A 24513-nucleotide genomic window follows, 5' to 3' on the forward strand; every position below is an offset into this window, starting at 1 on the left:
TCACTAAGAATGTGTAATTGTGGATTTCGCAGCCCCAAGCAAAGTTTTTCTTTTATGCTTATATGAGTATGGGGACAATTATCGACATTAAGCTTCAGGATTTTATATATATATATATATATATATATATATATATATATATATATATATATATATATAATTAATATGATATATTATCAGTGCATACTAAAAAAATAAATAAATAAACATATTCTTTTTAACGTGTACTAATGAGTAGAAATGACTTGGGGGTGCTGCAGTTCCACAGCACCAGGTACGAGCCGCCACTGATCATGACTATCCTCCATCAATGGTACACTTCGACCCTGCCGTCTTGGCATAGTAGCTTCTCTGTTGCTGATTCGTTATCCTGCAACCGCCAATGCCCTTCTTCTCAACAGTTTCTCTGCTTTGGGAATTTCTCATTCCTCAATTGACGCTGTATGGAGATGCTCTGCATGTGCCTTCATCACGGAGCCTTATGTTTATGTACGCATCCCATGATGGTTCGTCATTCCCGATTTTCTTTGATAAAATGTCATGCATTGTCCAATGCAGCCTCTCAATTTTGCCATTACTTTGGGGGTGGTAACAAGATGTGGTCACATGATGTATGTTGAGGTCCTCTAATGCCTTTTTCATCACTTTGTTAATGTTCTTGGGACCATTGTCTGTTAACAGCTGGAGTGGTGCTCCAAATCTAGGGAAAATCTCATCCAACAATAGGTGCACCATGGTCCCCGCCTTCTTATTAGGGACCGCAAAAGCCTCAGGCCAGCCATTATACATGTCAATAAATGTAACAATGTATACAATACCCGAAAGTGTCTTTGGGTAAGGCCCGGAATTATCTAACGCTAATTGCGCAAAAGGAAAAGGAGGCAAATCGCACTCCTGCATTTGAGGCTGTTGCTTCTTTAAATTTCTGGTTTGGCAGAGAATACATTTACCCATGTGTTCATTCACTTCTTTAAATAAACACGGCCAGAAATATTTGTTTTTAATGGCGTGGAACGTCTTCTCCACACCCATGTGACCATTATCGTCATGGTACTGAAGTAGCACTGTCTTTTTAAGATGGGATGGCACGTACAACCTTATCAACGGTTCATCATCAGGTTGCGATAGGTAATGCACTATCTCATCCATTAGTATGAACTTTTTCTGTTCCACCTTGGACGATTTTCCGTTTCTCATTCGCATCTTTAAATCTCTAATTTCCTTATCTACTTCTTGTTCCCTTGTGGTTTGAGTTGTCCCCCATTGGCTGTTTGGAGAAATGGAAAACTAGATGGCTCTGTGTGGTTTGAGTTGTCCCCTTTGCAAATTGGCTGTTTGGAGAAATGGAAAACTAGATGGCTCTGTGTGGTTTGAGTTGTCCCCCTTTGCAAATTGGCTGTTTGGAGAAATGGAAAACTAGATGGCTCTGGTTGATAGTCAATTTGCATAAGTGGAGAAATGGGCAGCATATAAACAGTACTTTTTTTAAGCAGGCGTGAAGAGCGCAGAGAGTGAAACGACAGTTGGAAGAAGTGACAGCGAATTCTTTTTGTGGCGGTGAATTATTTTTGGACGTTGAAGAGTTCGACCTTTTGGAAGGAACAGCTGTGTCTTATATATTTTTTTTTAATTTCTTTTTTTTTTCTACTTCACTACATCCCTGACTACATCTAAACCTGATAGTGTAGGACGTTCTATTTTCCTTCGGCATGGTAATTTCTGAAATGCTACCAGTCACACTACACATTGCTATTTTGCAGTCTCTTTGTAGGTTTGTAGGGTGACAGTCTGGTTCGTGTTGTTCATTATCAATAACGGGAACCTACCAAACCTTTCCACTTTCACTATCACATTAGCTACTGATATACCGCTAAGGTTACAAACAAAACCACTACTTATTTGTTCTACCTCATATTCTGAACCTTTCCCGTGTTTAAAACCTGCATGAGCCATGCACGTATGCAGATGCTGAGGTTTTAATGTAACCTTACATATTAACCTAACTATTGATGAAATATGGGCATCATCCTCCAGAGCAATAAACTCGTCACCTATTCTTATCGCTCCCAAATCGAAGTACATTCTAACCCTATTTTTCTGAAGCCAGTCGCGTCCTAGTATTACGCTTCTGTTCAGATTTTCTGCAATAAAGAATTCCTGGTGGTTAGATGGACTCCCTATCCTTACTCTTAATCGAGCAATCCCTTCTACAATTAATGGAGACCCATTTGCTGTTCTTAGACTAACCCTTTTATCGCATAGTTTGGTCCCTGCCTAAGTGCCTTAAAAATACTGCTGTGTATCACTGACACTTCTGCTTCCGTATCTACTAGGGCTCTGTAATTTTTCCCTTCTATTCTAATTAAAACAGAATTTGATGCGCCCATATTACCGACTATGTGCGTAGGTATGTTCTTGTTCCGCTCGTCGGGCATTGCATGAACGGAACGCCTCCATTTCCCTGAATGCACCTGCTGCAAAATCTTGCTATGTGACCAACTTCACTACAGCAGTAGCACCTAATGATCTGCCTGCCTTCCTCTTTCTTCCTGGTTTTATATATCGGACCCCTACTCTTTACTTGGTCCCCTCTGTTACGTTGGTCTCCATATCTAAGGGAACTGGCTGGACCCATAGTGTCAGCTGAAATCGGCCGTCTCGTGTGACAAACCTCCATGGGCTCGTCCTCATACTCCTGGCTTGCGTTGAGCCGGATCTTCCATTTTACTTCAGCTAAGGCTTTTTGATAAGCTGCTTGAAGATCCTGTGGTTCGTCTCTCATCACAGCCATTTTTACTTCCCTAGAAGCACCTGCGATGTCACCAACTTTAAACTGTGACCCCATCAACGAGTACATCCGGCCTCTGCTACCATTGAAAATCCACACCTGCAAGTGTTTCCGCACAATGCACTGAGCACCACTGGAAATAACTTAAACCATTTACAATTTAAACATTACTTTCTTTCATGTATATTTTTAACAGTGGAGTGGAAGATGTGAAATCAGTCCTGGAAATGGCTGAAACCATTTATGCATTAAACATTACTTTATTTAATGTATATTTTTAACAGTGGGGTGGGGGATATGAAGTCGGTCCCGGAAATGGCTGCAACCATTTACGTTTGGGACATTACTTCATTTAATGTATATTTTTAACAGTAGGATGGGAGATAAGAAGTAAGACCCGGAAATGGTTGAAAAAGTTTACGATTTAAACATTACTTTATTTCATGCATATTTTTTAGAGTGGGTGGGGGATATGAAGTCAGTCCTGGAAATGGCTGAAACAGTTTACTATATAGACATTACAGAATTTGATGTATATTTTTAGCAGTGGGTTGGGATATAAAGTCAGTCCCGGAAATGGCTGAAACAGTTTACGATTTAAAAATTACTTTATTTCATGTATATTTTTAACAGTGGGGTGGCGAACATGAAGTCAGTCCTGGGATTGAATGAGATAAGTGCAAATATATACTAGCAAGAAGGTGTCGCCCAGTATTGAATGAGATAGGTGGAAAACATATAGTAGCAGAATACCCAGTGTCACCCGGGATCGAATGAGATAGGTAAAAGATATTTACTAGCAGAATATGCGGCGTCACCCAGGATTGGATAAGATAGGTGGAACATATATACTATGAGAATACACGAAATCAATTGATGTGCTTGTAATGAAATAATCAACCCAGGCAATATATCAAAGTTAATATTTAAGTAAGGGGGAGCGACATAGTGGGTTAAAGTTATGAAAATTATTGCCAAAGTTAATAACATATCCAAGAATGAAAAATGATGAAATGCGAGTTACTTGATTGATGTGTTTGTAATGAAATAATCATCCAAGGAAATATATCAAAGTTCTTATATTAGTATGGAGGGGGCATAATGTGGGTTGTTAATTATAAAAAAATGACTGTCGAAATTAGTAACATATCCAAGAATTATGAATAATGATGAAATGTGAATTAATTAACTGGTGTGTTTGTAATGAAATAATCAGCCCAGTAAATATATCAAAGTTATTATTTTAGTAAAAGAGGGCGATAAGGTGTGTTTAAATTATGAAAAATGTTTATTGAAATTAGTAAGATTTCCAAGAATTCCGAAAAATGATTTGTAACGGCTCCCTCGAGGAGGTGGTTAGGACTCTTATTTCACTGGATTCTCAGCACGTGTCGTCTAGGCTCCTCGGAGGTTGTTATATAATCTGGTATGCTGAAAGCGAATATCGAAGCGGCAGGCAGGAAGAAAGACAACGATTGTAGTCTATCTACAAAAGCTTAATTCTCATAAAATTATGTACAAATGTTTTTACAATTCTCATTCAGATTTTGTAAGTTCTTTTCAAAGTTTCAACTCTCTTCACAGACAGCAACCAATGTATGGATGAGGTGGGGAGGGGTCACGTCTCTGCTCTACTCTGATCTGAAACTCTCTTCGACTCAACTCTGAAAATCTTCTGATCAATTTTCACACGACAGTCATATATACAGTAAGGTAAGTGGAAATTCTCCACAGCCAATAAGATTTTGCCACGAAATCTCCATGAAATCGAAAGCCCTAGATCCCTGGGTGGGCACCATTCCCACACCTGAAATTCTCTCACCATTTTCAAGGACAGATGTCAATTCTGACATCCGACCCTGGGTCCATTCAAGGCCAGACAAGGTTCTAAGTGAAATTTCCTGTCGTCAACTTTTAGCTGTAAAAATACATTTCTCTAGTTTTCAAACAATATCTATTTTGACATGAAATAAAATATGTATATTTATCTTCTCTGTCTTAAATCCTTGGGTTATCTTGCATCACCCACGAATACAAAGCTACCTCAGCGTAGTTCTAACGCTCCTCAATGGGGGATTATGTTACATTCGCCTCATTAGACTTTATTGCTTCGTAGAATCAATGGAGTCTAATTCCTTAACACACAAACCCATCCTTTCTTTTTTTTTCCACAGACCCCTCTTTCCATCCTCACATTATCCGTCAACAAGACAACATACACACAATCCCATATCCACCCTTTTATGCAGGGTTCTCCCCCTTTTTCATTTAAAAGTTCATAAGAAAGTTAACTCCAAAAAAGTTCGTAAAATCATCAAAAATGTAAAAAAAAGTTCAAAGTCGTCAGGGCTAATATAATTACCAAAAATGTAAAAGTTCAAAGTTCGTCAAAATGCAAAAAGTTCAAAGTTCGGCAAGGCTAATATAATTTCTTTTTTTTTTTCCGCATGCAATTTCTTCTTTGGTTATATATTCTTTTTTTTTCCATCTACAAATTGTATTAAGCTATTCTCGAAGTAGGGTACTCATCTTTCCTTCTAATCTCACATCGGGTGGGTCATGGGGCCACATATTATCCCATTTCTGATTTTTCACTCCCCAAGAGGCAGGTATTCTCCCACAGTTCTCATTTAATCTTGACCGCATGTCACTCAAGGTCATTCGAACCTTTTGTTGTTAGCCCCTGGTGGCATCAACCAGAATCAAGTCAGTCTTCCGGCCCTCCCGAGATTTCTCTGGGCTGCCAGGTTGTCTCTTGATATTTTCGTAGGTCAGCATCGCCGAGAGAGCTGCTAAGGCCTTCTCTCCTTCATCGTAAAAAATTAATTCCACCCTGACCTCTGTCACCATCACCACCGTTCCAGACGTTACTATCATGATATTAAAATATTCAAATATATGCAATATCAAGTATTTCCCAAGAGAGAAAACTTACAGCATCAACAGAATAATAATAAAAACAATTATTTAATCACCAATAAAAAGTTCAAGCAAAAGCAATAAAAACCCCTTCCCCTTTCTCTTTTTTCTTTTCTTTCAAGCTTTTAATTCAATAAAGAAAAAAAAATACAAGCCTCATTCAGTGTCAATTGGACCACAATCGTCTTAGCATTAAAAACTACACGCTTTTCTTCTCTCTCTCTCTCTCTCAAGCCCTTTAACTCAACAACAAAAATATTTATAACTCAATCCCAGAAAGGAAAAGTCTACTCTTCTAAAACAACTCGCTTGTACCTTCAAAATCACCCCTTCCTTTCATTAATTCATTGATATTACTGCTATGGGGTTAAAAACATGCACGACCAACCGTTAATTTCACAGCGACAGCAAAAAAAATTGATCCTTCTCACTCTCTCTATAGGCCAAATTGCACAGACAGCAGAAAGGAGGAAAAAAAGTTTGCTTACCTACCCGTGTCGTTCTCCTCGTCCTCTCTGCCTATCTTTCTCTCACATCGCTTCGCGGCGTGCACTTGTTAAATGTTTAAAATTGTCTCTTTTCTCTCTCTGCTTTCTCTTCTTTTTTTCAAAATGTTCAACCGTTTTTTTTTTCAACCGGCGTTTCTTTTTCTCTCTCTGTTTTCTTTTTCTTTTTCGAAATGTTCAAACGTTTTTTTTTTCAAAACAAAATGTCCTTTTCACGCGTGCGAATTCTTTTTCTGGCTCAAAGTCTTTCTTCAGGCACTGTTTTTTTTTTCTTCGGCGTCCCTTTATCGGTTTTCATTTCTGCCTCTCCTTCCTTTGTTTTCAGAAGTCCCCATCTGTCAGTCTGTCTCTTTCTCCGTACGTCTTTTCTTCTGCCACCGATAATGTAAGATTATAATGCAATCCAACACCGTTTTTTTTTTCTTTTTCCATGATAGCACAAGGTCAAATCCTGGTCACAGCACCAATTGTAATGCCTGGTTAGGACTTTTATTTCACTGGATTCTCGGCACGTATTGTCTAGGCTCCTCGGAGGTTGTTACATAATCTGGTATGCTGAAAGCGAATATCGAAGCGGCAGGCAGGAAGAAAGACAACGATTGTAGTCTATCTACAAAAGCTTAATTCTCATAAAATTATGTACAAATGTTTTTACAATTCTCATTCAGATTTTGTAAGTTCTTTTCAAAGTCTCAACTCTCTCCACAGACAGCGACCGACGGATGGATGAGGTGGTGAGGGGTCACATCTCTGCTCTACTCTGAAACTCTCTTCGACTCAACTCTGAAAATCTTCTGATTAATTTTCACACGACAGTCATATATACAGTAAGGTAAGGGATGGGGGTGGAAATTCTCCCCAGCCAATAAGATTTCGCCACGAAATCTCCACGAAATCGAAAGCCCCCAGGTCTCTGGGTGGGCACCGTTCCCACACCTGAAATTCTCTCACCATTTTCAAGGACAGATGTCAATTCTGACATCCGACCCTGGGTTCATTCAAGGCCAGACAAGGTTCTAAGTGAAATTTCCTGTCATCAACTTTTAGCCGTAAAAATACATTTCTCTAGTTTTCAAACAATATCTATTTTGACATGATATAAAATATGTATGTTTATCTTCTCTATCTTATTCCTTGGGTTATCTTGCATCACCCGGGAATACAAAGCTACCTCAGTGTAGTTCTAACGCTCCTCAATGGGGGATTACATTACAGATTAATTGTGAGTTAATTGATTGGTGTGTTTATAATAAAATAATCTGCCCAGACAATATATCAAAATTATTATGTTAGTAAGAGAAGGCGATAAGGATGGTTTAAATTATGAAAAATGATTGTCGAAATTAGTAACATATCCAAGAATTATGAAAAATGATAATATGTGATTTAATGCATTGGTGTGTTTGCAATGAAATAATAAGACCAGACAGTATGTCAAAGTTTTTATTATAGTAAGGGGGACGATGATGTCGGTTAAAATGATAAAAAATGATTGTCGAAATTAGTAACATATCCAAGAATTCTGAAAATTGATGAAATGTGAGTTAATTGATTTGTGTGTTGTAATGAAACAATCAGCCCAGCAAATATATCAAAGTTATTACTTATTAAGGTTGGGCGATAATATTGGTTAAAAATATTTAAAAAATGTTGACAAAATTTGTAACTCTAGGGAAACGTGCGACTTACCTAATTAGTACATGTGCATAATTTAACGAGTCGATCGTGGAATAAAATGAATGAAGAAGAAAGAAACCAAAATGGCTGCCTTATCTCTTTATATGCCTGCAATGTTGACCACCCGATATGCAAATGAGATGCTCCTGGTTGGAGATAAAAGAGGGTTGATTTTTTAGAGGGTCGTTCATTTTGAAGTTGGATTTCGAAGAAATAAGTTGAATTAGCAGAAGTACGTTGGGAGGTGCGTTACGTGTACAGAAGTTGGAAGTTTGGACAAAAGTGTTAACCTTACCCAGGAAATTATGGGTGTGACGGGCGGAAGTTATTGAATTATAGTAACATATCCAAGAATAATGAAAAATGATGAAATGTGAGTTAATTGATTGGTGTGTTTGTAATGAAATAATCAGCCTAGGCAATATATAAAAGTTATTATTTTAGTAAGGTGTGCGATATGGTGAGTTTAAATGATGAAAAATTATTGTCGAAATTAGTACCATATCCAAGAATTATGAAAAATGATGAAATGTGAGTTAACTGGCAGTTGTGTTATTTTTATGAAAAAATCAGCCCATACAATATATCAGATTTATTATTTAGTAAGGGGAGAGACAATAATGCGAGTTAAAATTATGAAAAATTATTGTCGAACATAGTAACATATTCAATAATTATGAAAAATGATGAAATGTTAGTTGATTGGTGTGTTTGTAATGAAATAATCATCCCAGGAAATATATCAAAGTTATTATTTTAATAAGGGGGCGATACAGTTTTAATAAAAGGGCTAGAATAATATGATTGTGCCTTCATTTATGTTGAACAGAACGCCCACAGAATGCCCAGCAACAATATAAAAATGCTGCTGTTGAATTTCCACAGGTCCCACTAGTTATTATTATTATTAGTAGTAGTAGTAGTAGTAGTTGTTGGGCATAAGAATGATATTTTTCTGTAAAAAGAATGATTATTTACTTTTAAGAATTTTTCATATAAGAAATTTAACTAAACAGTTACAAGAAATAATATTGCTGAATAATTTTTAATAATAGTAACCATAAATTCATTCGATGAAAATATGTTTTGGACCGTCTTTTTATGTGACTCATTCTTAAAAGTAATTAAACATTTTTTATTAAAAAAGTATCATTCTTATGCAAAAAATACTACTACTAATAATAATAATAATAATACAAATACTACTACTAATAATAATAATAGTAATCGTAATAATTATATTTGTATTATTATTATTATTATTATTATTATTATTATTATTATAAGTAGTAAATTTTTTTTCATATTAAAAGTAATTAAAAAAATTTTATAAAAAATTTCATTCTTACACCAAAAAATGTACTACTTATAATAATACAAATAATACTGCTGCTACCACTACTACTAATAATAATCATAATAATAATACTAATAATTCATCTAAACTGTTTCCATAATTAAATATGTGATAAATTTCTTCAGTTGAAATGTCTGTTGGAACACGTTTCGTCGGGGACATCAAATCAGTTATCACCGTCTAGAAAATGCAACAATAAAATGCTTCGAGAAATATATCGGATAACCCAAACTAATAAATCGAGAACTAATTTTCGATACAGAAAAATGAAAGGTGATGTAATTGTCACATTCAAAATAATTAAAAGCATTTTTAACTCTTGTGGACATTACTTTAATATTTTTGCTCAATTTGGAATGTATTTCAAAAACGAAATCTATTAACTAATTCATTTTCTATTAGAATCATAGATTTTGGAATCATTTTTATCAGATTCAGATTAAGAATTGCAATAAAGTATTTTTTGGATATGATGGTAAATATGAGGAATTAAGAGCACATTTTGAAGAACTATCGGGTTTGTATTACTGTACACATAGATTCGAAAAAGTTGTCAAAAAACAAATATAGAACAAATAAATGTTATCAAAGGCAAGATAAGTTACTTTTCTACCTAACTGGATATATTTTTTGTGTTTTTATTCAGTGTAACATGTTTATTCAGCTCGAAAAACATGCAATGTTTACCGATGTATTGGAAAATTCAAAATGGCAGCCGACTGTCTCTCGGAGAGGGTACGTTTGGGAAAAGGTATTATAAATAATAAACTAGACAAAATACTGTTAGAAATTCGCTCAATATATGTTACCGTGACATAAGTTGACATGTATTCGGTTGTTTTCTAACAGTATTTTGTCTAGTTTATTATTTATAATACCTTTTCCCAAACGTACCCTCTCCGAGAGACAGTCGGCTGCCATTTTGAATTTTCCAATACATCGGTAAACATTGCATGTTTTTCGAGCTGAATAAACATGTTACACTGAATAAAAACACAAAAAATATATCCAGTTAGGTAGAAAAGTAACTTATCTTGCCTTTGATAACATTTATTTGTTCTATATTTGTTTTTTGACAACTTTTTCGAATCTATGTGTACAGTAATACAAACCCGAACTATCAGATGAAATTTGTATTATTCAAATATTTCTGGGTTTTTTTTATTCCAAATTATTTTTAATGGATTTCTGGGGGGTTTTTTTTGGTTTTTTTTTTTGGTTTTTTTAATGCGATTAAATATCTCAGCGAATAATGTATTTAAAAATGTTTAACATTTAAATAATTATCTTGTTGATGTTTTAGAAATAATTAAATAAAACTGTTGGTGGAGGAGGGATTAAATAAAGGGTCCTGTTTTAAATTCCGCAAAGATTCTCAAGTTTAACAAGATACAGTGAAGAAGGTTTGAGATTACATCGTCTGAAACGTTACGAAAATAATAGCCAAGATGAGAAGTAATCCAAATAATCAATCCCCATGAAAAAAAAAAAACATCAAATATTTAACGGAATTAGATCTGCAGGTTGAATTAATTTTTTTTTTTTTATATATATATAAAGTGTTGAATTGCAGAGATACTTAACAAAAAGAAAGATACCATAATAGAACAACAACAAATAAATCGTGATACAAAGACCTTATGAACTCTTGCATACACCTTACTTTTCAATGATTCATTAAATTATAAATAAACAAGTTTACTTACCTGATTCTTGCAAAATAAACGACATTGAATTTGGCAAAGTTGTTCTTCAAATGTTAAGGAAAGAATTCCTGTACTGGAAAAGACGATTAAGTAAATAGCAACAATTGAGGAAAGACGTTTGTAAGCATCCATTAAAAATAGTTAGCAAGAAGAAAAATTATTATTTCAAAAGAAAAGAAAGGAAAAAGGAGCTCTTCAAACGGGTGACGTAAAACAATAATCATATGATAAAATTTAAGTAGCACCAGCAGATGGGAATATTCCCAATTGAACCTCTACCATTCTCTAAAAAAAAAACAACAAAATTGATAAGTGTTCAATATAAAAGGCAATGTTTGTGCTTTCAAATGAGTTTCATTAAGAGTTACATTTTTTTACATTTTTTTGCAAAATCTAAAAATACTATTGACATTTTCCTCCGATTCCATCTGGGGTTACTCAGGTCAATTATTACTTAGCTCCATTAAAGAACTAAAGAAACGAAATTATATTTTTAATAAATTTTCTTCGTTTTTATATTAGCAATGCCACAAATGTAGCAGTGGATGTCGTTAGTTTATGTTTGTTGTTATAAGTAATTGATAACCAAGTTGTTGTTTTATTTAATATAGAACTTTATTGACATATTTACATAAGAAGAGAGATTGAATGTACGTGTGTAGAGGTGTACGCCATGTTGTCGAATACGTATGTATTAGGCGGTTGACATCAATATTCATACGCCATGATTTACTTGTTACGCGTATGAAAGTAGTTGTATGATAACACTACATCCCCTTACCAGAAGGAAGAAAAGTAGTACACATTGTTCAGATGTTTATTGTTTATATCTGTTTGGCCAATGGATTTCACGGCCATGTCTTGTTATGTTTGGTGTGTGTTTCTTAGTGTTTATTTGGTTTGAGATGCTTGTGTTAGGGAGTCCAGATTGAGATTGGGTTTGGTCACTGAAGTGAACATGTTTATGGGTTGCTTTTCCATCTGCTCTGTTACGTCTTTTTGACGATCCATCTGGCAATTTGAGGATGTACGATCTAGGTTCTGTACATTTGCTGAGAATTGTTGCTGGTTTCCATTTTCCAGTTTGGTTATCCCACATACGTACGTGTTGTCCAGGGACAAGTGCTGGTAAGTCATGGGCTGTTTTGTCATGATAAGTTTTTTGTAATCCTGTCTGTGCTTTAGTTCTTTGTGGGTATGGTCACGGTTGGGAAATCTGTGATTCATGATTTTTGCAATCAGGTTCGATTTCATGATGCGACTGTTTAGAAGTTCAGCTGGGCTTGGAAGTTTGTGGCTGATAGGCGTTGTTCTTAAGCACAGCATTGCAAGGTTAACATCTCTTCTTGCTTGCTTTGCTTTGACTATTGTTCTTTTAATGGTTTGAATCTGTCGTTCAATAAAACCATTTGATTTAGGAAACCTTGGAGATGATGTGATATGATCGAATTTTTTTTTTTTTTTTTTTTTTTTTATTACATTTTCACCCCAAACAAGGCACATTGCCACTTTGGTGTAGGGGGCTACTATCAGGGGAAACATCTACTGGGGTACTATATAGGGATTAGGGCAGCGAGATGTTGGTTCACGTTGCACTTGAACTTATGCATATCAGTACAGTTGGGAAAGCAGTGACCTGGAATGGAATTCCAAAGTCTAGCAGTTCTGGGGAAGAAACTACTTTTACATCTAAGGATCTCTACAGTGTGGGGTGGGATTTTGCAGCTTGTCGGGTCTGTCGAGGGTGTTCACGTCGTGGGGGCACAAGTGCTTGCAGTTCTTCAGAGCATTCACCATTATAATACTTGTAGAACAGGCAGAGGGATGCAACGTTTCGACGATGGGACAGAGGCTGAAGTTTAGATGCCAGTTTAGGGCCTATCAGATTTGCGACTCTCTTTTGAACCCTGTCAAGGAGCGAGAGACTAGTAGCCAATGCACCAGCCCAAATATGACAGCAATACTCCATACATGGGCGAATAGTGGCCTTATAGAGGTACAGGATACTTTCGGGTGTTAGAAGTTTTCTAGCACGGTAAAGAGAGCCCACCTTCCTTGCAGCGGCCCTGGCAATACCCTCGATGTAATTGTTCCAACTCATGTTTCCTGTGAACGTTAGGCCAAGGAGCTTGAGAGACGTACTCTCAGATAAAGAGTCGTTGGCCATTGCTATAGGTGGTAGAGAAGGTTTCTTGTAATTATTGAATGAAACCAGTTTTGTCTTGGTGGCATTAAACGTTACCATCCATTTTTGTCCCCATTCCACTACTGATTGGAGGTCATCCTCCAGTGTTTCTGCCATTACTTTAGATATATGTTCGTTTGTTTTCCTGTCATGACTGCTATAGAATGTGGTGTCATCAGCATATATACCCATCTCAGAGGCAATCCTGTCGGGGAGGTCATTCACGAATATCAGGAACAGCAGAGGTCCAAGGATAGATCCTTGGGGCACTCCCGCATTTATATCATATTGTTTAGATGTACGACCATCGAGGACAACTTGGATTTTTCTCTTATCGAAGAAGGATTTAATTATGTTAAGTATTCTACCAGTGATACCGTAAGATCTAATCTTCCTGAGGAGACCCTCATGCCATACCCTGTCAAAAGCCTTAGATATATCTAGAGCTACCGCTCTGCCCTCTCCCGCTTTGTCCAGTGAATGGTATATGCGTTCAGAGATTACAGTGAGGATGTCTGCCGTGGAACGGGCTTGTCTAAATCCATATTGATGGTCGGTCAGAAGTTTAGCATCTGTAAGGTGCTGGACTAGAGCATGGTTAATTAAGGTCTCAAATATTTTGGCAAAAAGTGGGAGGAGGCTAATAGGGCAATAATTTAATGGGTCAGTTCTTTCGCCAGAATTCTTGAATACTGGTACTACAGAAGCAGTTTTCCAACAGCTCGGAAAGCAAGATTCATTAAGGCATTTGTTGTAGAGTTTGGAGAGAACTGGAGCTACTTCGGCTGAGCACTTTTTTAACAGCACAGCTGGGATGAGGTCGGGTCCACATGCTTTGGAAGTGTCAAGGTTTTTTATGATAGCATGCACCTGAGCATTGCCATTGTTGAGCAAATTCTTTAAATGCTTCACTGGAGTACTGTGGTCCATTATCACTAATAACTCTGGTGGGAATACCATGTTCTGAAAATATCTGCTTCATTGTTGATATGACCATGTTGCTTGTGCCCATGCCATTCATTTTCCATATGATTGGGAATTTACTATAATAATCGGCAATTATGAGGTATTCCTGGTCGTTACAGTGGAACAAGTCAGTGCCAACAACTTCCCATGCTCTGCTAGGGATCTCATGTGGTTGTAAAGTTTCCTTTGGTTGTGCTGGGAGGTTTTCCTGGCATATTGAACACTTTTTGATCATGTTCTCAATATCAGTGTTAATTCGCTCCCAGTATACAGTATCTCTAGCTTGCAGACGTGTCTTTTCGATACCTTCATGGCTGTAATGTAGTTGGTCCAGGATAGTTTTCTGCTGGTTTTCAGGGATAATAATCCTTGAGCCTTTCATGATTATGCCATCACTGGCAGATAACTCATCTCTGTATTACCAGTATGACCGAATTGTCGGTGGTACTTCCTTAATTGAGTCTGGCCATCCTGTTGTTATGGTTTCATGTAATTGGTTGAGTATTGGATCAGCCTTTGTTTCCTTTTTTATTTCATTCAGGCGTTCGCTCCTGAATCTCACCAAGTCAACTCGAATATCTAAGTCGATCATGTCAGTGTTTTGAGTACTGGGGAGGCGACTTAGTGTATCAGCCACAGTCATTTCTTTGCCTGGTATGTATTCTATTTGTATCTGGTATCCCTGTAATTTGGTCATCATTCGTTGTAGCCTAGGAGGTGCCTGGTCAGTGGTTTCTGTAGTATCATGACCAAGGTTTATGATCGGTGTGTACCTTGAACTTCCGTCCATATAGGTAGACATGATATCCGTGGACACTAAATACAATTGCTAGAAGTTCCCTTTCTATGCATGCATACTGTTGCTCGGCGTCTGTTAGAGACTTTGATGCATATGCAATAGGTTTTTTGTTTTTCATTAATGCTGCTCCAAGTCCTTTTAAACTCGCATCAGTTTGTAGTATTGGTACTTCATTCGTGTCGAAGTACGTTAATGTGGAGTCTTTGGTGATTATTGTTTTAAGTGTTTCAAAGCAAACCTTGTGATGCTCTTCCCAGAGAAAAGGTACATCTTTCTTCAACAAGCCTCTTAATGTATGTGTCTTGTCAGCCAAATTTGGGATTGTTATATTCCTAAATACTTAGGAAATAAAGACAAACGTGAGTTACACCGAGTGGTATGTGTAAGGGGGTTTATTTATAATACAGAAACGTAAGGCTGCTCGCCTAAGGTAAATAGAAGTACATAGTAACAAGTATGGGGAAGAAAGTCTGATAATCAACACGTAAGACTATCCGTCTTACTGCGACTGCTTGTCTGCCCCTGTCTGCCAAACAGTCCAATATATATATACAGTTTGTAACCGGTGTATAGCCAGTTATGTTCCTTCACAACACCTCCCCCTGAAGCTGAAATCTTCCTGATTTTAGCTTAAATACCTCTTCCTTTTAGGGTCAGGGCTTAATCTCCTGGTAACTTTTCTCTTTCTTGCGCTTTTCCTTCTGGTCAGCGTTACCCGGGGTACAGGTTTCTGTCCAGCCCGTATGGTCGGTTCAGGCGAAATATTCATTGTTTGCGGTACACACGCTGGTTTTGGTATATCAAAAATATCGCACAATGTTTCCATTGGTGTCTCTTCCACATTTGGAGACAGTCTGGGACGTATTTGATTTCTGTGTCTTTTGCAGACAAAACTTAATCCTTGGATGGTATAGACCATGCTCCCAATCCTTTTTTTGATAATACCTTCAACCCACTGATTTCGTCCATTTTGAAAATTTTTGAAATATACATTTTCACCTGGGGAGAAGCACTTGGTATTAAGGTTTTCTTTTTTGAAAACTTTCTTTTTCTCTGGTAGCAGCCTATCGAAGACAGATCTTATCTTTCTTGCAAACATTAGCTCAGCCGGGGAAGAATTGACATTATTATTAGGATTTGGTGTCACCCTGTAAATTGCTAAAAATGTTTGAATACATTGTTCGTCTGTGTCCGTAGTAAGATTTTTCTTAAGTGCCCTTTTAAACGTATCTACAAATTTTTCGGCCAACCCATTCGATCGTGGATGGTACACAGGTGTTGTCATATGTAGAATATTTAGTGAGTCACAGAATTCTTTGAATTCATGAGCAGTAAATGCTGTTCCATTATCGCTCACTAAGGTTTTTGGCACTCCAAAACGGCTAAAAATTTCATTAAGCGCACTCACAGTGTTTTTTGCTGTTGGATGTCTAAACTTAAATATTTCTGGCCATTTTGAAAAAGAATCTACAATAATCAAGTAAAAATAACCATTTATAGGTCCCGCATAATCAATATGCAGACGTGACCAGGGTAGGTCCGTCTTTGGCCATGGCGTCGTTTTTACTGGAGGATCTCGAGCTGCTAATTGACATCCTCTGCATGTCTTGACACATTTTTCAACTTCCTTGTCCATACCAGGCCAGTACACATATCCTCTCATAAGGGATTTCATTCTCGAAATGCCCGGATGACCTGTATGAAATTCCTTCAGAATTTTCCTCTGTAACGTTAGTGGAATTACGATCCTCTCACCATACATGAGCACATCTTCACAGATGGAAAAAGGCGTTGTTTGATCTACCTTTTTATTTTTTTTTTATCCATCCCAATTGATTTTTCATTTTCTTAATGAAAATGTCATTTACTGCCTCTTTTTTTATTTTTTCGAAAGTTACCGGAAGTTCACGTATCATATTACACATTGAACTTGTACATTCACTTTCGTCTTTAAGCGCAGCAATTACCGTTTCTTCGAAACTTTCGCTTCTTTTAGGGATCAACCGTGATAATGCATCTGCGTGTCCTAACTTTTTTGAGGATACATGTTCCATCTTAAACTGATAGTTTAAGAGGGTTACAGCCCATCGCTGTAATCGATTCGCAGTATGTGTGGGAATGCCTTTCTTTGATCCAAATATGGTAAGTAGGGGTTTATGGTCGGTTTGCAAAATAAAAGATCGTCCATGGAGAAATCGATTGTACTTTGTAATTCCAAATATTATCGACAGCGCCTCTTTTTCAATTTGGCTGTAATTTTTCTCCGCTGCAACCAACGTTCTTGAAGCATGGGCGATAGCTTTTGTCCTACCATCCTCATACTTGTGAAGTAATACAGTGCCAACACCGTAATCACTGGCGTCCGTTGCTAGTATTAGTTCCTTTTCTGGATTGAAATGTGCCAATGCTAAGTCTGACAGTAGACATCTTTTGATATTTTGGAAAGCAGATTCACATTCCTTATTCCAGTTCCATTTAACACCCTTTTTCAGTAACTCGTTAAGAGGAGCTCTTAAATTATGTATGTTAGGGATGTAAATTGCATAGTATTGAACTAATCCCAAAAACGATTTTAATTTTGTCACTGAATCTGGAGCAGGCATCTTTTCAATTGCTTCAGTCCTTTGTGGATCCGGTCTTCGACCCTCTTTGTCGATTATTTGACCTAGATATTTAATTTTTTTCATAAAAAAATCGCATTTTTCTGGGCTCAATTTAAAACCAAATTCCTGTATTCTTTTGAATACTTCTTTTACATGCTTCTTATGATCTTGCAAATTTTCACTTTTAATTAGGATATCGTCAAGGTAGGCCATTGAAAATTCCAACCCTGCCAGCATCGTGTCCATAATTTGCTGGAAAATAGCAGGAGCAACCTTTAATCCAAAAGGAAGCCTCTTTAGCTTAAAAATGCCCTTATGAGTATTTATGCCTAAGTATTTGGAGCATTCATCGCTGATCTTAATTTGCAAGTAAGCATCTGAGAGGTCTATCTTAGAAAAAATTTTTCCTCCGTTAAGCTTAGAGAACAGATCTTCTGCGGACGGAAGGGGATAATTATGGTCCAATAGACAGTCATTTAAACCCGTTGAAAAATCTCCACAGACCCTTATTCTGTTATTTTTTTTCTTTACATACACGGTTGGACTTGCCCAATCTGTGTGGTTAACTTTTTCAATGACTTCCAGTTGTTGAAGTCTATCCAACTCTTTTTCAATTGCGTCCATCGCTGAAAAAGGCACATTCCTTTTAGGTTTGAATACTGGAGTGGCATTTTTCTTTAATTCAAATTTTGCCTCTGTCTTAATACAGAGTCCTAGTCCTTCGGCAAAAACATTGGGAAATTCAGTTTTCAAATCCTTCAGGAAGTCTTCCCTTTGGTTTGCTTTTTCTGCAGTTAAAACGTTACAAAACGAATTTATGGGTTTCTCCCATAAATTAAACAGGACAATCCAATCTACCCCAAACAGGCATGTATTCTTTCCTGGTACGACGTACACTTTGGATTTATGAGTCTGGTTAGCGAATGTCACTTTGCATTTTAATTCTCCCTTGAACTCTAATCTTTTGCCGCACACACTTCTCGCCGTCTTTCTGGTTTTCGTTAATTCAGGTCGACCTATCCTTTTCCATATATCTTCATTTATAATACTAATATCTGCACCGCTATCCAGAAGCAATGTAACCAGATGTCCATTTATCCGAACATCAACATATTTCCGTCTTTCGCAGCTTTTTTCTTTATTCATGCGAAGCGTATTTACATTATTGGTCCCTTGTCTTTTCTTCTGGGCACAGTATGTTCCCTTGTGACCTCTGAGACCACATTCATAACATATTTTGTTCCTAAACCAGCAGGTCTTATTGTTGTGTCTTAAACTACCACAACATTTACACTTTAGCTTTGGGTCTTTGTATCCTTTAAGGATCCTGTGTTCTTTTTTTTTTTTTTTTTTTGCCTTTTTACTTGCTGCACCTTAAAAATATTTTTCTCTTCAATGCGAGTGTTGTCTTTCTTTATGTTAATCAGACGTTGACACTCTTCAGTGACTTTTTGCAATGTTATGTTAGGATCCGCCTCCATAATTGTTAGGATCCGTGAACGTATATCTTTGTCCCTTGGTGCTGTGAGACCTTGTACAAAGATTAAACATTTAAATTGGTCTGCGGAAATTTCATTCAATTTAAATGATTCGCATAAACAGTTCACAGTGCAAGCATATTCTAGATAGTCTTCAGCTTCTGTCTTCTGAATGTTCAAACATTTGTATCTAGAGTGAAATAGGCTATCCCTTTTATCAAATATTTTCGACAAGGTACTAATTGTTTCCTCGAACGAAACCTCCTCCGGTTTTTTTGGTAGAATTAGATTTGCATACTTGGTGTTTTCATCAGTACCCAGTTTTTGTAGTAGCAGGGTAACTTTTTCCTCATCGGTCCAGTCTAAACATCTTTTCGTAAAAATTGTTTCGTATCTTCTGTAGTATGCAGGGAAAGTAACACCAGTATCCGGGGAGTAACGAAATTCCGTTAGTGAATTTGAAATACCCTCGGCAGAAAAATTAGTCTTCTTCCCGGTCGACGTTAGAATTAGCTTTTCTAAATTCTTTTGCTGTGTCGACATTTGTCGTTGTAGTATGTTTGTTTGTTCTTGTTGTGCCTCTAAAGTTTTTTGTGTTCTTTCTTGTTGTTGTTGCAGCTGTTGCTGTAGCTGTTGTTGTTGTTGTTGTTGCGCTAAAAATTGTTGAGTCATTTTTGTCTGTTCCTGGATGCTAAGGGCTAGAGCCTTAGTTAACTCTGCTAATTGTTCCATGTTAGCTTCTAGTACAAAAATGTCTTTTCGAATTCTACACAATAATTCCAAAGAAAAATCGTAAATTTACGTATATCGTAAATTAGTAGCAATATGCAGACACAACACGTTTCAACAAAGTTCATCCATAGTAATTCAACAGGCTTTGTAAAATAATTCTTTTTTTTTTTTTTTTTTTTTTTTCAACAACGTAAGTTCATACACAAAATATTTCTTACTTCCCACGACAAATAGTTCCAATTATTTATATAAAGGCAATAACAAACAATTAATTTTCCAAAAAAAAAAAAATATATATGGCTGCCGTTCCCACGTGGCATAAAATGGTACAATAGTCGTTGTATTTATATTTTTTCTTTCGAAACTCGTAATCCTTTAGTGTAGTTTCGAATTCAACTTGCGACCATTTTTTTTTTTTTTTTTTTTTTTTACTTGTCAAAATAAATATAAATTCCACTTTACCTTGAACATGTTTCTATAATTTCTTGTGAGTTCTTTACGAAGAAAAATCCGTACTTTTCGCTACTTTAGGTAGGAAAAATTTTTAAATTCATTGACGCACATGGTCAAAAATCCTTGTGTAGTTTGTTTTTTTCGTAAAACAAAAAAATCCTTGCATTGTACACAGTCCTTGGTACGGTAATTTATCTCTGTTAAGAGAAAGAACATCCTTTCGTCGCCATTGTTATATTCCTAAATACTTAGGAAATAAAGACAAACGTGAGTTACACCGAGTGGTATGTGTAAGGGGGTTTATTTATAATACAGAAACGTAAGGCTGCTCGCCTAAGGTAAACAGAAGTACATAGTAACAAGTATGGGGAAGAAAGTCTGATAATCAACACGTAAGACTATCCGTCTTACTGCGACTGCTTGTCTGCCCCTGTCTGCCAAACAGTCCAATATATATATACAGTTTGTAACCGGTGTATAGCCAGTTATGTTCCTTCACAACAGGGATGAATGGTGATAAATATGTGACAAGGCCTAAGAATTCTTGTAGTTCTTTTTTGCATGTTGGATATGGCATGTCTTGTAAGTCTTTAAGTTTTTCTGGGTCTGGTCTAACACCATTTTCACTATATATCATTCCAAAGAAAGATATATTTTTTGATTTTATTTTACATTTTGCTGAATTAAACACAAGACCATTTTTGCAGCTACTTGCATGAGCCTTATCATGCTCTTTGTCCGTTTTACTATAGACAACAATATCGTCTGTAATTCCAATTGCTCCGTCAACTTGTTCGAGTATCTGGTCCATTTTCATTTGAAAAATGTCCTGAGATACACTTAACCCAAATGGTAATCTCTGGAAACAGTATCTGCCAAAAGGGGATTGGAATGGCGTTAGCAGCTGAGATTCCTGATCCAAATGTATGGACCAATAACCAGCTTTGGCATCAAGTTTAGAGAACAGCTTGGCACCTGCAAAGTGATGTGTTAGCTCCTCCACTGTAGGGGTTGCATGGTGTGGTCTTTTTAGCGCAATATTAGGCGTCTTGGGTCTAGACAGATTCTCAGGCTTCCATCTTTCTTGTGTGAATAAGCTAGGCTGGAAACCCAGTCTGTTGACTCTGTGACTTTTCTAATGATCTTGTTGCTGACCATTTTGTCTAGTTATTGTTTTATGTTTTCCTTTAGGGCCATTGGGGTTTTTCTTGGTGGGGCAATGTGAGGTTGTACGTTTTTGCTCGTTGTTAACTTGACATGTCCAAGCATAGAGCCTATTTTGTCGAATTGATCTGGATAGATCTGTACCAAGTCTTCGATTTTGTTGATTGGTTTGACTATATTTTTTTCTTTCACCGTGCAGTGAAGAGTGACCATTTTCAGTATTTCCAGTGATGGTAGTCCTAGAATTGCTGGTCCATTTACATCTACTATATAGAAGGTGCTTTCATGCCAATCAGAGGTTTGGTAGTTGCATGGTATACTGATATTGCCATAGCACTTTATCGGTGTTCTATTGTAGGCTATTAATTTTTTTGTCCTTACTTTGTTTTTTTAATTTTGGGAAGCCATCAGTGGTTAATTTCTAAGGAAACATTCTACGGAATGTAGAAATTGGTAATGTATTACCTTGGGCTCCAGTATCGACTTTAATTCGTAGTCTGTGAGTCCCGTTTCGATTAGGTAATTTTATATTTATATAAGCGAAGGCTTCATCTCTCTGTGTTTGAGAGGGTGTGTTAATGGTGGAAAAAGTTAAATTTTCGAATTGTTCATTTAGTTCCTGGCTGTTGTTCCTGGATAATATATCAGTTTGGATGAAGTGTTTTTTCTTGGTCTGATTCATGTTTAATAGTTTTTGTTTTCCACGTTCTCTGTTTTGCGACCTTGACCTTGATCTTCTGTTATATAAACATACTGTTGCCCAGTGGTTATATTTTCCACACGTTTTGCATTTGGAACCAAATGCTGGGTATGCTTGACGTCGACGTTTGTGACTTTTTCCGCAATTAAGGCAGTTGTTTGTCTTTCTATTTCGTGTATATTTTGTAATTGCTTGTATGTCAGTATTGGCACTATTGTCCTCCTCGTTATTGGTGTTTAACATCTCTCTGAGCTGTTTAATATGTGCGTTTGTTGCTTCGTACGTTTTACCAATTCGGATGGTTTCATCCAGTGTTAGCGTATTATTTTTTCGTAGTAGTTTTTTCTGGAATTCAACAATTGGGGTACTCGCAATAATTAGTTCTATAATTCGCTGTTCTTGTTCAGTGTTGGTTAGTGAGCATTTTGACATAAGTTGACAACATCTATTGACGAAGTCGTCTAATGTCTCATTTTGTTTTTGTTTATAAGATATTAGTTTTAGTCTGTTAATCCTAAAGTTTTCTTTAGGTTCTAAATGCTCCAAGAATTTATTAAAAATGGTGTCGGGAGAACGTTTTTCCTCATCTGTTAATTTCCAAGTGTTAAATTTTTTGAGACCTTCGTTGCCGGTCTTTAGCAGTATGTAATTCACTTGTTGGTCGGTTTTTATTTTGTTTATAGCAAAATATAGTTCTAGCCCCTATTTAAAAAGTTTAAATGTTTTCACTGGATTTGGCATTTCCCAGTCCATAAACGGAATAATGTCATTATTGGTAGACATTATTATTAACAGCTATGTATTTTTCCGATAAACAGAAAATTCAATATGTCTGCCGGTGTGCAAAAATTCACACGTGTTTACGGGGACATATACGATAACAACAGTTGACAAAAATTCAAAATGTCTGCTATTGTGCAAAAATTCACACGTGTTTATAGCATATGCGAGAATGACAAATATCCAGATACGCTACTACAGAACACCGACCACTCTAATTTGTTTTTTTTTTAATTGAGGTCGCTGACAACGAATCTGATAGTCAAACTTGGGGCAAATTTATCGTTTGCATGGTATTTACCCCTGAACCCACGAACTACTTTCCACCATTTTGCAGCTTATTTATTTATAATTTATGCTATGCGCATGCACGCTGTAGCATAAACAACGGCTTCACCAAGCAAACTACGTTGGGGGGAGGGGATTTTTTTTTTCCCAGGACATAGAATTTTCTAATTTTCAAAAATACATTATAGCACTTTTTGGGTGGAATATTTAAAATTAACTGAAAAAGAAATAAAATAAGAAAAGGAAAGCACTCCAAGTTGGAGTAGGAGGGGGGGGGGTAATTTATCTGTTTTTTTTTTTTTTTGTTTTTGTTTTTTTTTACCTGGAACATAGAATTTTCAAATTTTCAAAAAGTAACGCACCGACATTTACCAATTAGAACACCATTTAACATTTTCCAAAGATTTTACTGTGTAAATTGGGGGCGCGAGCGGGGGGGGGGCGGATGTGATGTTGGGGCGCGACCTCAATTACCTAATTACCTATAAAAAAACAAATTAGAGTGGTCGGTGTTCTGTAGTAGCGTATCTGGATATTTACCAAATTTTTATAAAATGCACAGGTGGGTAAATTAATGAAAATTGGTTTACATGCCTTGTTTTGTCTTTTGAAAACGTATTTTTCCTCTCGTGTCTGTTGCCGAATGTTTTGTCTTTTGTGAAAGAAATGTTTTTCCTTTCTGGTCTGTTTTTTTTTTTTTTCTTTTTTTTTCTGTTGTCGGTTGCGACTAGTCAATCCAACTGAGTGAGTTTTTTTTTTTGTTTTTTTTTTAACTGTTATAAATGTTCAGTATCCATTTCGCTGCCACCATGTCGTTTGTTTACGTTTGTTGTTATGAGTAATTGATAACCAAGTTGTGGTTTTATTTAATATAGAACTTTATTGACATATTTACATAAGAGAGATTGAATGTACGTGTGAAGAGGTGTACGCCATGTTGTCGAATACGTATGTATTAGGCGGTTGACATCAATATTCATACGCCATGATTTACTTGTTACATGTATGAAAGTAGTTGTATGATAACACTACAGTGGATACTATCCATTGGCGATGCCTTCCTATCTGGTGCTACCAGATCACTAGATCAGGCTGTCTACTGACTTCTTGAGACGAAATACACCTACAGATATGCTTTTTTGTTTTCTATCTCCCTTTGCAAAACTTAATTATGTTCTGCAAAACTAAAAAACAAAAACAACAGCCCCCTTTTTCCCCTCCCTTCCCTTCCCTTCCCCTTCTTATTTTTTTTTTTCTTTTTGTCTTCCCATACCACTACTTCCCAAGCCCGTCGGTGGGGCATTAGAATACACCGACTGCCCCTAGCAGAGGGGTAAAAGTCTTTCAATGGGGCTACCTGTTTGCCGTAGGTGGCGACCCGTATCACCTTGGAACGGGATCCTGGTAGTTGA

General features: G+C 36.6%; 1 protein-coding gene across 2 annotated transcripts in view; it reads right to left on the reverse strand.

Annotated features, from left to right (window-relative positions):
• Positions 1–23941, reverse strand: part of LOC145256383 (uncharacterized) — a 1175042-nt gene extending 1151101 nt beyond the window's left edge. Inside the window, exons 1-2 of one of the 2 annotated variants that reach the window (XM_080115220.1) lie at positions 23696–23941; positions 10954–11026 (exon numbers count right to left, since the gene is read on the reverse strand). The gene's annotated coding sequence lies outside the window, so the exon portion shown is untranslated. The remainder of the gene's footprint in view (positions 1–10953; positions 11027–23695) is intronic. The other variant, XM_080115219.1, reaches the window with a different exon arrangement.
• Between the last annotated feature and the right edge of the window lie 572 nt (positions 23942–24513).

Source organism: Euprymna scolopes, chromosome 32, assembly GCF_053919585.1.
Source record: "Euprymna scolopes isolate OS-2025 chromosome 32, ASM5391958v1, whole genome shotgun sequence".
NCBI lineage: Eukaryota > Metazoa > Mollusca > Cephalopoda > Sepiida > Sepiolidae > Euprymna > Euprymna scolopes.